We start from the raw sequence: 13740 nt of genomic DNA on the forward strand, positions 1-13740 counted from the left end.
AAATAGATTATTGGATTGAATTATTCTCAAGGTATTTGGGTGTGAACTATGTTTTGTGGCAATTAAAAGACTCAGTTTAATTACTTATGCCAAGAAGAAGGATAGACATTTGATGTTTAAAGCAATGTTAAATGGTGAAAATATGTTTCCCTCGTTAGTAAAAGGAATGTTAGGTGTAGGTGATAGACTTAAGCACTTCACCTTTTGACATTGTCTTGGGCATGGGTGAATTGGGTGGGTTTGATGCCCACATGGAGGTCGTGTGAAAATGAGTAGTTTGTTAGGGGATGTGAATAACTAATCGGCTCCTCGGTTGAAGAAGGAGATGGTTATTTAGTTTTGTGATTTTGGAGGCATTGCTTATATGAAAAGGAAATATGCATGGACCATGATGGAGGAGCTTCTCTTTCATGATCGATAGAGATAGGTGGGGACGAAAAGTCAAGATAAGGATTTAGTATGTAGAGATTTGTTTTGATTTAAAACTTTTGAGGACGAAAGTTTCTAAAGGAGGGAAGAATGTAACACCCCGAATTTTCATGTAATTTTCTTTAAATTATCTTAAAATATTTGAACGTTCTTTTAGATAAATTGGGGCTAAAAATTTAGTTTTAGAGACAAGATAATTAATTTAAAAGACATTGATAAAAAATTAGAAATTTAATTCAATTTAAGGGAAAATACATTAATTTATTTGGGGGAAATTGTGAGTTTAAATTGATTAAATATTTGGAAGGATGTAATTTATCTAACTATTGGATTATATGTTCCATTTAATTTTGGTTTTGAGCCAAAATTCAGTTAATTGGAGAAGTTAATTGGTTTGATATTAATTTGATAAGAGATTTTAATTTGTTTGATCTATTTTGGATAAATATTTGAAAATAAAGAAAAGGAAAAATTAGGATTTTTGAAATTAAAAGGAATTTGAAATTTAAGAAGGAAAAGTGAAAATTGTGGTTTTAAATTTATCCACTTTAATTTTGGAGTTTGGATCTAAAATAAAGAAGATAACTAATTTAGATTGAGTTGATAAGAGAAATTTAGATTTAATTTAAATTAATTAGGTTATGGAATTTCTAATTTAGTTAGATTGTGAAATTTCTAATTCAATTAAAATATGAATTTCCAAATTAATTAGATTATGAATTTTCTAATTAATTAAAATATGGATTTCCTAATTAGAAAAAATGTCTTATTCAAAAAGGAAATCTAATCTATCTATTACTTTAATTAATCTACTACTTATAGTGGGAATCTCAAATAATTTAAGATTAGGATTATTTTTCCTTTATAAATACAATCATGCGCTTCATTCATACTATTCACTTCCTTCCAAAGGGAGGTCAATTAGAGAGAAAAATCCTTATTACTTTCGTATTTTTTAGCCGTCTTGCTCTCCTTTTTGTGGTGAAGAAATTCTTTACAAGCTTCTAAAGATATTTAATTATTTGAGAAAGACAACTTTTTTTTTTCCAACAGGCATTCCTAGAAGTTAGATAAGGGAGGTAGATTGCATGCAGAGTTTTATCTAGCTCAAGTTCAAGGTAAGTAATCATACTATTGTAACTGCCTTTGTGCCAGATGATAGACTTAAGGATAATTTGATGATTCTAACACTGTATGAATCATGATGCCTGATTAGAAAGGAAATATGAACATATAGTTGTCCAGTTTGAAATAGTGATAAGAATGTGCTTGATCTTATTTTATAAGATATTTTACAAGAATGTATGAGCATGAATTAGATCGTATTTGACATGTATGAGGATGTGTCAGCTTTATGTTATGATTCATGTATGGGTCTCTGTTTTATGATGCATGACATTTATGTTAGTGATAAGGTTTGTGTTTCCTTTGGGACTGTAATGTCCCGAGTTTTTCATAATTCGAACTCTATATTTTCGTAAAATTTAAGGACAATTTTGTTAATTTTGAAATTCAGTTTTGTTTAAAGGAAATTTTTGGATTTATGTCGCAATTAATTTAAATAGTAAGTTAATTTTTAGTTAATGTCTAGATATATTTTTTAAAAAAATTTAAAATTTGGGGAATGTGATTAGTTTGATTTTGAATTTATGATTTGAAGAGAGGAGAAAAGGGTTTTAAAAATATGGATGTATTTGTGTATTTAAAGAATAGAATAAAATAAAATAAAAGGATAGAATAAAATAAAATAATATTTATATAAATTATGTAATATATATATATATATATATTTACTCTTTCCCTCTCACATGCAAACCGAGACCTTTTCCCCCAAAATTTTCCTCCTCGTGTGGACACCCTTCCCCAGCCCTAGATCGCCGCTGTTTCTCCGTGTGACCCAGTTTGTGATTGTTGCACCGATAGTCTTTTCCAGCCGCTCGCGCTGCTAGGTCAGATGAGCTTAGCCGCGCATTGCCGACCCAGATCTGAAGCCGCGCACTGCCCAGGCTCGTGCATGCTCGTAGTCGCGCATCGCCCAGCCTTGACCTATGCACTGCTTGTCTGTCCAGCCTTGCAGACCTACGCACCACGGTTGTTACCATCATCGAACTGTCGTTATGGGTCTGCCATGTGGGTTTTTTTTAGCCACTGCTCTCATTGGATTATTGATATTTTGGACAAGTTAATGGGTATTTTTATGGGTTTTCTTAAAGTAGCTTTATTGCTTATCAAGTTTTGACATAGATTTATGGTCAACCACTAAAATTTTGGTCCAATCGATTAACTCATGCATGACGTTGGAATTTTAGATTCAAGGTTTGGAGAATGTTGGCTTGTTGACCATCAAGTGTTAAGGATCATATAAGTGAATTTTGGTCATAATAAAATTCTGGAATCCTTCTAGGCGTTGATGTAATCACTATAATGTGGATTTTTAATACCTATTACTAAATGTGCAAAGGATTAAATTATTGTTTGAAGCTTTGGAGTGAGTTTATGTCAAGCTACTATTTGGTTAAGTGGTTTGGAGACATTTTAAGGTGTATTTGTGTTTCGGGATTAAATTTTTGTGTTGAAGTAAATTTTGGTTTATGCATAGGGTTTGATTCAAGAATTAGCATTGGCGAGGACAGATCGGTTTGCTGGTTATTTGGACTTGTAATTTGAGGTACGTAATCTTACTATTAGAACCGCCTTTGTGCTAGGTGATAAAACTATAGATTTAATATATTGAGGATCCTGCAACTATTTACAAGGATAAGTTTGATTGTTTTACAAGGATAATTCTGATTGTTCTGAGATTGAATTAACTATTTAGGAAGGATATATCAACATGTGGTAATATATCTAAACATGATTATGTATAAGCTTGATTTAGAATTTTATGAGTTATATTAAAAGGATGATTGAGCATGATCCTTAAATTATGAGTTAAGTTGCACTCCTACTGGAATGTCTTAAAATTAGATGTGGATTAGACATTTGTTGATTTATATAGTTATGCGGTTTATTATGAGAATATGTAGGCCGTACGATATATTATGAAATCTCGAATACTTGATTGTTTACATAGTTTAGTGCATGAAAGTGATACACTAGAGTGAATCCATTAATACTAGATTAATTACATATGTTGAGGTTAATTAATATGACTTTGATGAGGGGATTTTAGAGCACTCATGATTATGTGAATGTTATATGTAAATATGAAGTTAGATGCAACCTCTTTTCTTGGCCAAATTATTTGACTACATGAAAGTGATGCATGTCCGAGGGCGAGATGTAATAGGGTTGGTTGTGTATGAAAGTGATACATACCTAGAGGGTACTGGAATGTACGTAAGAGGTGCACGCTCAGTGGATTATGTGTATACGAAAGAGGTGTATACATGACCATATGTACGAAAGAGTTTTGCATCCCTACATTCGAAGAGAGGACATGAGGGTGTACGAAAAAGGTACACAGTCAGTGCGTCATGTGTATACGAAAGTGTTAGGTTATGTGTCCTAAAACTTGCAGTTTGTAAAGTTAAACACATTTTATTATCAATAAAGATGTTATTCAACATTTCTTCAATAATATTGTTATTGAATCTTTAAATTGCATTCATACAGTCTAAATCCAATAAACTAAGATCCATGACTATTACATGAATACTTGAACTTTATACAGAGACATAAATATAGATCAAACACGAGTAAATTGCCAAAATGGTCTATAGTATATGAATAAGGTTGAGTGCCTTATTTTGGTAACACTATTGGATGCGGCCTATTCTGTAGTGGTTACAAGTTGTTGTAAAGATATACAAACAAAGTGATCCTGATTTGTTCATGTATTGACATGAGGAATGGGAGCGTCCTATGCAATGAGTTTGCATAAGATGAGACTAAGAAATAAGTCACTCTTACTTTATAAATGTTGTTAACTGTTTAAGACTAAGACTGACTATTTCGCTTAGATGACCTAGGTAACTCGATCTTAATTCTGAGTTAACTATGAACTCCTATTTATTCGGGATTATCCTTAGATTTGCATATGTGAGGGTTGGCTCAACAACGCCAACTCAATAAGCCTTCCATTTTAGGGGTAAGATCGAGTAGATAGTTGGGAATATAGGGTGCAAGATGGAATTCATGCCTACCCGATATAGGGATAGGAGAAAGGTTGTTCTAAGTATTGTATCCAGGTCTTGAACAAGGGGGTCCTACCCTCTCAGTGGCCTGAGAGGGATTCAGTTTAGTGATTGGATCATAAACCAATTGTTTATTAGAGGATCAGTAGGAACTTAGAGCAAGACGTAATATATGGGGTAAAATAACATATTGACCCAGTCGTTATTACGAACACTTGTAAAAGGGTCGACTTACTAGTTATGGTTATATCATGTGGACATAAATATATCTACAGTGAGGAGAGTGCAACTATCGAGCTATAGTGGTGTGACTTGATAGTTAACACTCATTAATTCAGTCTAAAAATTTTTAGCCAATTAATCTTAATCATTGGAGCTTATGATCTGTAGGTCCATAGGGTCGCTCTACTAGCTCGTAAAACATGAACACCTTGAATTATTAAATTGAGTGAATTTGGAATGATATCAATTTGAATTGTTCAAATTGAATTTCAATTTAAATATGTTCAAATTGAAATTAGGGTTTGAATTTCAATAAACTAAAAATCAAATTAGGGTTTGTTTAATTATATTCGATATAAGTAACGTTTAATTTGTTGAAATTCAATGAAATTGGAGAGTTTATAATATTTAAATATTAATTACATAAATAGGATTCATGTTTAAAATTAGGTGTATAATTAATTTAATATTTGATATTAAATTAATTAATTAATTATAAATTCAGATTAATTCTAATTTTAATTCAATTTAAGAAATTGGATTTTGATTTAGTTAAATTACGAATTGATTAAAGGACTATTTTTAAATATAGAAAAATGAATCAAAATATTTACAAAACATAGCAAAATTTTAGAACTATGAATGATAGACGTCACCTCCAAACATAAGGTGTTGCTCATGCATAATCACACAATTCCCATTTGATTTGGGGAGTTGTTGTTGGTTATGGAGTTTCCTGAAGTGCTTACATGGTGGGATTCAATAAAACTCCTAAATTTTGGAAGAAAGATGGACTACTAGAGTTAAAAGACTATTTTCTGCTACTTCTTCTTCTTCCTCTTCAAACCCACAAAAATAGCTTTACAAATTCACTCAAATCTGAGTTCCACCACACAAGTTCAAGGCTGAGAATAATAGAGAAGATCTCTTGGTGGTTCACGGTTGAATTGGAGCTGAATTGGATTGAAGAGCATAAATTTGAAGAATTCATCAAAAGGCAAGTTCATTTTGAAACCCTTTTGTGTTTTTCTGAAAATGCATACCTTAGAACTCAAATTAAATGTAATTAGAGTGCTTATTGATTTTGTTTGCTTCCGTTGCATGCTTGTGTATTCCATCAGAAAGAGGTGTATGCATAACAATGTGTACGAGAGTTACACGTCCCTACATTCATAGAGAGGACCAGGGGTGTACATAAGAGGTGCACTCTAAGGGAAAGGAAAATAGTACGCCATGTAAGAGAAATCTTCAGGGCCCACTAGCAGAGGGTTTCAGTTCCTGTTGTATTGGACATAAATCCTTAGCCCGACCCTGGTAGTGGGGTTACTTATTGAGTATTTTTATACTCACTCTTTCTTATGTTTTTTTTTCTTTTTTCAGATAAGTGTAAGAGCATGTCGGCGAATGATAGAGAAATTCGTGATCGAGCCAGTGGGACCAGTTTAAATTCTTCCGCTCATATTTTAATATTTCTTTCATGTTTAATTTTTTTAGTTTTGAGATTTGAGACTACTGTTTAAATTTCATTTTCAGACTTATTTGTTTCTGTTTATGATTTATGGGTACCTTATCTTTTGAGTTTAAATATTTGAGTTTAATGAAAATGTTTTAGTTACCTTATTTATTTAGCATTTATTTCACTATAGAAAAGAATGTCGTTTTAACTTCCATGCAATGTCTATAGTAACGGCCCATGTTAGAAATCTCAAAAAGTCGAGTTGTTACAGCGACTCACCAGAGGTTAGTGTTATCTTTTGGGATTTATTCAGAGGCTTTTATTTCCATAGAGATTCACCAAAGGATAGTGATCTCCTTCGGGATTTCATCAGAGGTTAGTGATCTCCTTCAAGATTTCACTAGAGGTTTGTGTTTCCTATGGGAATCACCAGAGGTTATTGTCTCCTTCGGGATTCATTAGAGGTTAGTAATCTCCTTGGGGACATCACAAAAGGTTAATGATCTCTTTCGGGATTTCACCAGAGGTTAGTGTTCTCCTTCTAAATTTCATCAAACCTTTATGGGTGCATCCTACCGATGGTAAGTCGGGTTAAATTATTAACTAGACGACCATCCATGATAAGTAGTGGTTCTTTGCATGTCCCACTAGAATGTTGCATTTATTGAACATAAATGCTTAGCCTGACCCAGGTAGTGGGGTTAATTACTAAGTATTTTATGATAAAACTCTTATACAAGAGTACCTCTTAGCAAAAGCGGATCTTTCCAAAGACATTGTGACAAAATTACCACATTTACATTCAAACAGATAGATATGCATCATACGTCAAAATTACCGGCATGCTAATATCACATATAAACCATAGTGTTTTCTCCTCCACTAGATATAAATCATATTTATATCCAATTGTCCTCCAATTAATGTATCTCATACATAAAGTCAATCATATCAAATATAATTAACTAGTTCAATCATATCATATATAATCGAACTCCCTCTTATCAATTTGAACATTTCAAACTAACCCAAAAACTGATTCTCAACTTGAATCCATTGAGCTACTAAGGGGACCTTATGAACCTAAGGCTCAAAGCTCCAACGATACGTGAATAGCTTACTAAACACTTTAGCCACGAGATCCACCATCCGTTAATTGCCAGACATTCCACTAAAGATTGACAATTAAACTCTCCTTACCACAAATATATTTTTGTGTCTATCGGATATAATCCATCAATAGTACAATAACCCTTCACAGATGCTCGTAAGTACAGTTGGGCCAATTTACCGTTTTGCCCCTGTAGTTACATCTAACTTCTTAAGTACCACTGATCCCTTTAATGAACAATACAACATAGTCTTACTATGTATGGACACCTCTCGGGGCATCAGAAGGTGTGTAGCGCCACATTGTTCAAGACCCAGGATCAGCCCTTAAGGGAGCAATCTATCTACTTACCCCTGCTTTGGGGAAGGAGTGAATTCCATCTTGTGTAGTTGAGTCCCAGCTCCCAAATCAAGTGGTAGGTTTGAGTCGGCAAACTGGCCACTCGCACCCATGCAAATCAAAGGACCGCCCTCAAAGGCAGGAGTTCGCAACTCACTCAAGATTGAGGTTATGTTACCTATGATCATCCTAGTGAAATGAAGTCTCTATTATGAACGACATTATATAACGAGATGTTAACACTTCGTGGTTAGGTCTTATACAAACTCTTTGTATAGGATGCTCCCGCTCGCACGTTCTCACATAAATGATCAGGATCAGATCATTTGTAGCAAGTCACAACACTTGTAACTATTCTACAAAGCGGGTTGCATTCGTAGCATTACCAGGATTAGGTTTCCCTCCTATATCCATATACTACAGACCATTTTGGTTATCACTTAAGATATGATCCACTTGCTTAAGTTACATAATGATAACTAAGGATTTTAGTTTACTGGTTTGTGGTAAAGCAAATAAAATATCCAATGTTCAAAGATAAGTAGTGAAGAAAATATCATATATTATACATCAGAAGCCTTCGTACAGAACTGTGTTTACAAACTACAGGATACGAGAGTTTAGGGCATCATCCCGAACATTTTATACTCATCCTTTGTTTTGTTATATTTTAAGGTAAGAGCAAGGACATATCGTTGAACAACAAAAGAAATCTATGACCATGTCATTGGGACCATAGAGATGCTTGCGCTCATGTTTTGATGTTTTAATGTTTTTAATTTCAGTCTTGATGTTTGAACTTAGAATTCCATTGTTTGAAATTTTTATTTATAAAACTTCATGAAATTTATTTCAAACTTATATTTCAGGAGGACCCCTCAAAATTTTTAGTTATTTAGATTTTTAAAAAATTATTTATTTAATAAAGTTCTTTTGATTTTAGATAAAACTTATGGGAGAATTGTTTTGAGATTTATGATTACATGTAGTTGTTGGGGTTGATGCCTCAAATCTCATAGAGTCCTATAGTATGTAAACATATTGAAAAAGTCACTGTGTATTTGATAAAGTATGTGATACTTGATTCAAACTCATGTTCTGTTTAATAAATATGTGATATTTTAGTTGCATTAACCACAAACCAATAAACTAACTGTTGGATTGATGCCTTAAAGTCTCGTGTCCTGTAGTTTGTAAACAGTTTGTACGAACGCTTGTGATGTATAATATATGATATTTTACTTCACTTCTTGATTTTGCTCAGTTGTTTGTTTTATTTTCTTTACCACAAACCAATAAACCTAAAATCCTTTGTTATCAGTATGTAACTTAAGCATGTATGTGGTGAGATACAAGTAGATCATGTCTTAAGTGATAACCAAAATGGTCTGTAGTATATGGATATAGGGAGGAAACCTTATCTTGGTAACCCGAATATGGCCTGCTTTGTGGTATGGTCACAAGTGTTGTGACTTGTCACAGATGGTCTAATCCTGATCATTCGTGTAGAAGACATGCGAGCGAGGGCATCCTATAAAAAGAGTTTGTATAAGACCTGACCACGAATTCTTAAAGTCTCGTTATATAACACCGTTCATGATAGAGACTTCACTTCACTAGGATGACCATAGGTAACATGACCTCAATCCTGAGTAAGTTGAGAACTCCGGCAATTGAGGGCAGTTTTTTGATTTGTATGGGTGCGAGTGGCTAGGTCGCCGACTCAAACTTACTATTTTAGGGATTCGTCTAATTTGGGAGCTAGGAAATCAGCTACACAAGATGGAATTCACTCCTTCCCCGAAGTAGGGGAAAATAGATAGATAGCTCCCTTAAGGGTTGATTCCAGGGCTTGAATACCTTCTCTTGGTCCGAGAGGTGTTCACACATAGTTGGACTATGTTGTATTGTACATTAGAGGGATCAGTGGTACTTAAGGATTAGATGTAACTACAAGGGCAAAATGGTAAATTGACCCACCTATACTTACGAGCATTTGTGAAGGGTCATCGTACTCACGATTGGTTATATATGATGGACATATAAATATATCTGTGGTAAGAAGAGTTCAACTGTTGATTTTTAGTGGAATGTCTGGCAGTTAACGGATGGTGGATTTCATGGCTAAAGAGTTTAGTCAGCTATTCACGTACCGTTGGAGTTTCGAACCACAGGTCCATAAGATCCCCTAGGTAGCTTGGATAATGTCGAGAATCAGTTTTTGGGTCAGTTTGAAATGTTCAAATTGACAAGAGGGAGTTTGATTATATATGATATAATTGAACTGTTAATTATATATGATATAATTGACTAAATGTATGAGATACATTATTTTGGAGAAAATTAGATATTTATGATTTATATCAAATAGAGGAGAAATTATTATAGTGGATATATGATATCAAACTATAGGTTAAAAATATAATATGATTATATTCATTTATTAATTAATGTTTGTTATGTGATAATTGGCCAAATATTTCTCCTGAATCGTGCATAGTGGGAAGATCAAATTCGTCTATTGTAACTGAAGAATGAAATGAAAATTGGTTTCGTTTTGCAAAGAGTTTGAAAAAATCAATCTAGGTGTGAAAACGTAACAATCCCTTAGCTGAGAGCCTATACGACATTTCAATAAATTCACTCTACACATTCTTTAAATGATCGCTTAGCTTTTATAAATGATTGCTTAGTGCATCGAGTTTTCTAATCGATCGCTTAGTAAAACTTAAACGATCGTGTACTTTTCTTTATGCGACAAGCATCCGTTATACGATAGCTCTCTCCCATTTGCTTGTCGTTCTACACCATTGTCCCTTTCATTCTTCCTCTACCAATTCCACCAAAGGCCACTCTTTGGATTCTCACTCCGAGAATACCAAGGGCTCTAAGTGGTGGTGTCGTTCCCGTTTTTGCTTGTTCGTGTGATGCCATTAGTGTAGATGATCGTGTTGCTGGGAGTCGACTATTTACTGAGCGATAAAGACCGTAGAGGATTTGCTTCCACTTGATTGAGTTTGAGGGGAAGACAGTCTTCAATTGGTAAGTTTACTTAATCTATTGTTATTTATTTGTGAAAGCATGCCTATAATTAATGTTAAATTGCATACCTATTTGTTAGAATGTGTGTGTGGTAATTCAGTCACAATGAAATAGGAAAGATCCGAACGCACTCATGTATACTATTGTTTAAGAGTTCTTTCACTAACATCCAAGATTATTCTTGTAACTTAAACCTATATTTAGAGACATATGGGTAGATCATGTTTAAGTTATAATCTAAATAGTCTACAGTAGATAAGGCTAGGTACCTTATCCTTGTGACACTATGAGTATGACTCACTTTCTAGGTATTACAATTGTTATAAAGTGCTACAAATGATCTGATCCTGATCATTTATGTATAGACATGTAAGCGAGGATAGTCTATACAAAGGAGTTTGTATAAGACCAGACCATGAAATGTTTAGTCTCATTATATAATGATATTCATAATAGAGACTTACATTTCACCAAGATGACCATAGGTAACATGACCTGAATCTTGAGTGAGTTGTGAACTCCTGTTTATGAGGGCAGTCTTTTGATTTGTATGGGTGAGAGTGGCCTGATCGCCAACTGAACAAGCTTACAATTTTGGGCATTCGTCTGATTGGGGAGCTAGGAACATAGTTAAACAAGAAGGAATTCACTCCTTCCCCGACATCGGGTTAAGTAGATAAATTACTCCTTTAAGGGTTGATTGCGGGTCTTAAACAATGTGGTGCCACACCCTCTCCTGGTCCGAGAGGGGTTTAGTCATAGTTGGACTATGATCTATTGTTCATTAGATGGATCAGTGGTACTTAAGGAGTTATATGTACATGCAAAACTGTAATTTTGACCTAGCTATACTTACGAGCAATTTGTGAAGGGTCATCGTACTATTGATTGGTTATATCCCATGGACACAGAAATATATCTGTAATGCAAAGTGTGCAACTGTCGGTCTTTAATGGGGTGCCCAACAGTTAATAGATGGTGAATAATTTAATTAAAGAGTTTAATTAATTAACGGTTGGAGTTTCAAGCTACAGGTCCATGAGATCCCCTTGGTAGCTTAATAGGATTAATTGAGAATCAGTTTTTGGATTAACTTGAATTGTTCAAATAAATAGAAAGATTTAATTATATATGATATAATTAAGTTTTTTCAATTATATTTGATATAATTATTATAATATATTTATACATTATAGCTTAATGAGAGGAAATAAATATTTGAATAAGATTCAAATGTAAATCTTATGAATTGGATTCATAGTTGTTAAATTTAATATAAATGTGATTTATATTAAATGCCATATTAGAGAGAAAAAATTTAAGATTATATCATATGTGATACAATATTAAATCTATAAGTTATATGTTATATTTGATGATATATATTTTTATATATATATATATATATATATATAATATGATAAGTTAGTTATCATATTTCTATTTATATATATTAATTTTTTTTTATAAAAATGAGGGAGGGAATTACAACTCCCTCTCCCTCTTTTCTCTCCACCCATGTAAATGGGTGGTTGTATTTTTCTGGCACGTTGGAAAAAAAAGAAAAAAGAAAAAAGTTTCTTCTTCTTGCTAAGGTTGATCGATTGAGAGAGTGAAAAAAGACAAAAGAGAATTGGATTTTGTTGATGAATAATTTCAATTCCTTCTTCCTCTCCACAAAATTCCCTCAAATAAAAAATAGCGAGAGCCCACCACTCCTAAGTTTTCAACCTGAGAATACCTAGGAAGTCTTTGTGGTCGTGTTATAACTTGTTCAAAATTTTCTTGAAGAAAGTCTTCAAGGGATTCATAGCTGTTTGAGGGAATCTTGAAGAAAGGTCTTCAAAGGTGAGGTTTCTAAAACCCTTTTATTAGCATGCTGTATTTTTTATCTAAATGCATATCTTGTTTCTTGTTTACTGTAAAATTTACATTCAACGAAAAATGGAATTTGGGTCGATCTTGCTTCCTCTTACGGTTTCCTTCAGCTAGGGATCCTTCAATTGGTATTGGAGCCAGGTTGTAGGTTTTTTGATCCCAAATTTCATTATTTTATTGAATCAATTTTACAGTAATGGTGTGTTTTATAATATTTTCATTTTTTTCATTCGATGAATGGTTGTGAATGTAGTTTTGTTGATGGATGTTTCGGGATAGGATACTCTATTTTAAGGCTTTCTTTGTTTACAAATTTGGTTTGTAAAGGCCCTTCTGTTTTTGGGCATATTTTCTACTATAGAGTCTATAATTCAAAGTTTGAGTCGCTCATGTTGTTTCGGGGAGCTTCAAAGAAGAGTTGTAGAGCACTATGTCAATGAAGAAGACAAAGCAGTTTTACAATGTCGTTTAGCTATAGCTACACAATTGTGTAGCTTTTGCTAAACGATTTTGTAATTGTTGCTACACAATCGTGTAGCATTTGCTACAAGATCGCACAACCTGTTTGCTACATGATCACTGCTGAAGGTTCGTTGAAGGGTAGTTCGATTCGAGTGGTTCAAGGTCTGATTCATTTGTTTCGAATCGGATGACTCAAGCTTATGTAATAGATTGCCTTTTAATTTTTCCTTTTAGAGTTCCTATACCGTTCCATCAACTATTAATATTAAAATACATATGATGTATGTTTTTTTTAATATATTATATTGTATGTCATATAGTTTTAAAACCCACTATAGATTATGCATTTATCTTCATGCATCATTTTATATTATAAGTGTTATAATATATGAATATGCATGATTTAAATTATATAGCACGCTCATGTATCATATAGTATAAATGTTATAATGTATGTATGCATGCATTATAGCATATCCATGCATCATTTATATTATAATTTTTATAATATATGATTGAATGTATGTATGGAAAATATGCTATAGCATGATTCATTACTTAGTTATATAATTGTTATATACATTACTAATAAATAGAGATTGCATGAAGCATGACATTACCTTAGGTTAATTTATAAATGTGATTATTAGATAAAGTATGTCAAG

Source organism: Benincasa hispida, chromosome 9, assembly GCF_009727055.1.
Source record: "Benincasa hispida cultivar B227 chromosome 9, ASM972705v1, whole genome shotgun sequence".
In the NCBI taxonomy this organism is placed as follows: domain Eukaryota; kingdom Viridiplantae; phylum Streptophyta; class Magnoliopsida; order Cucurbitales; family Cucurbitaceae; genus Benincasa; species Benincasa hispida.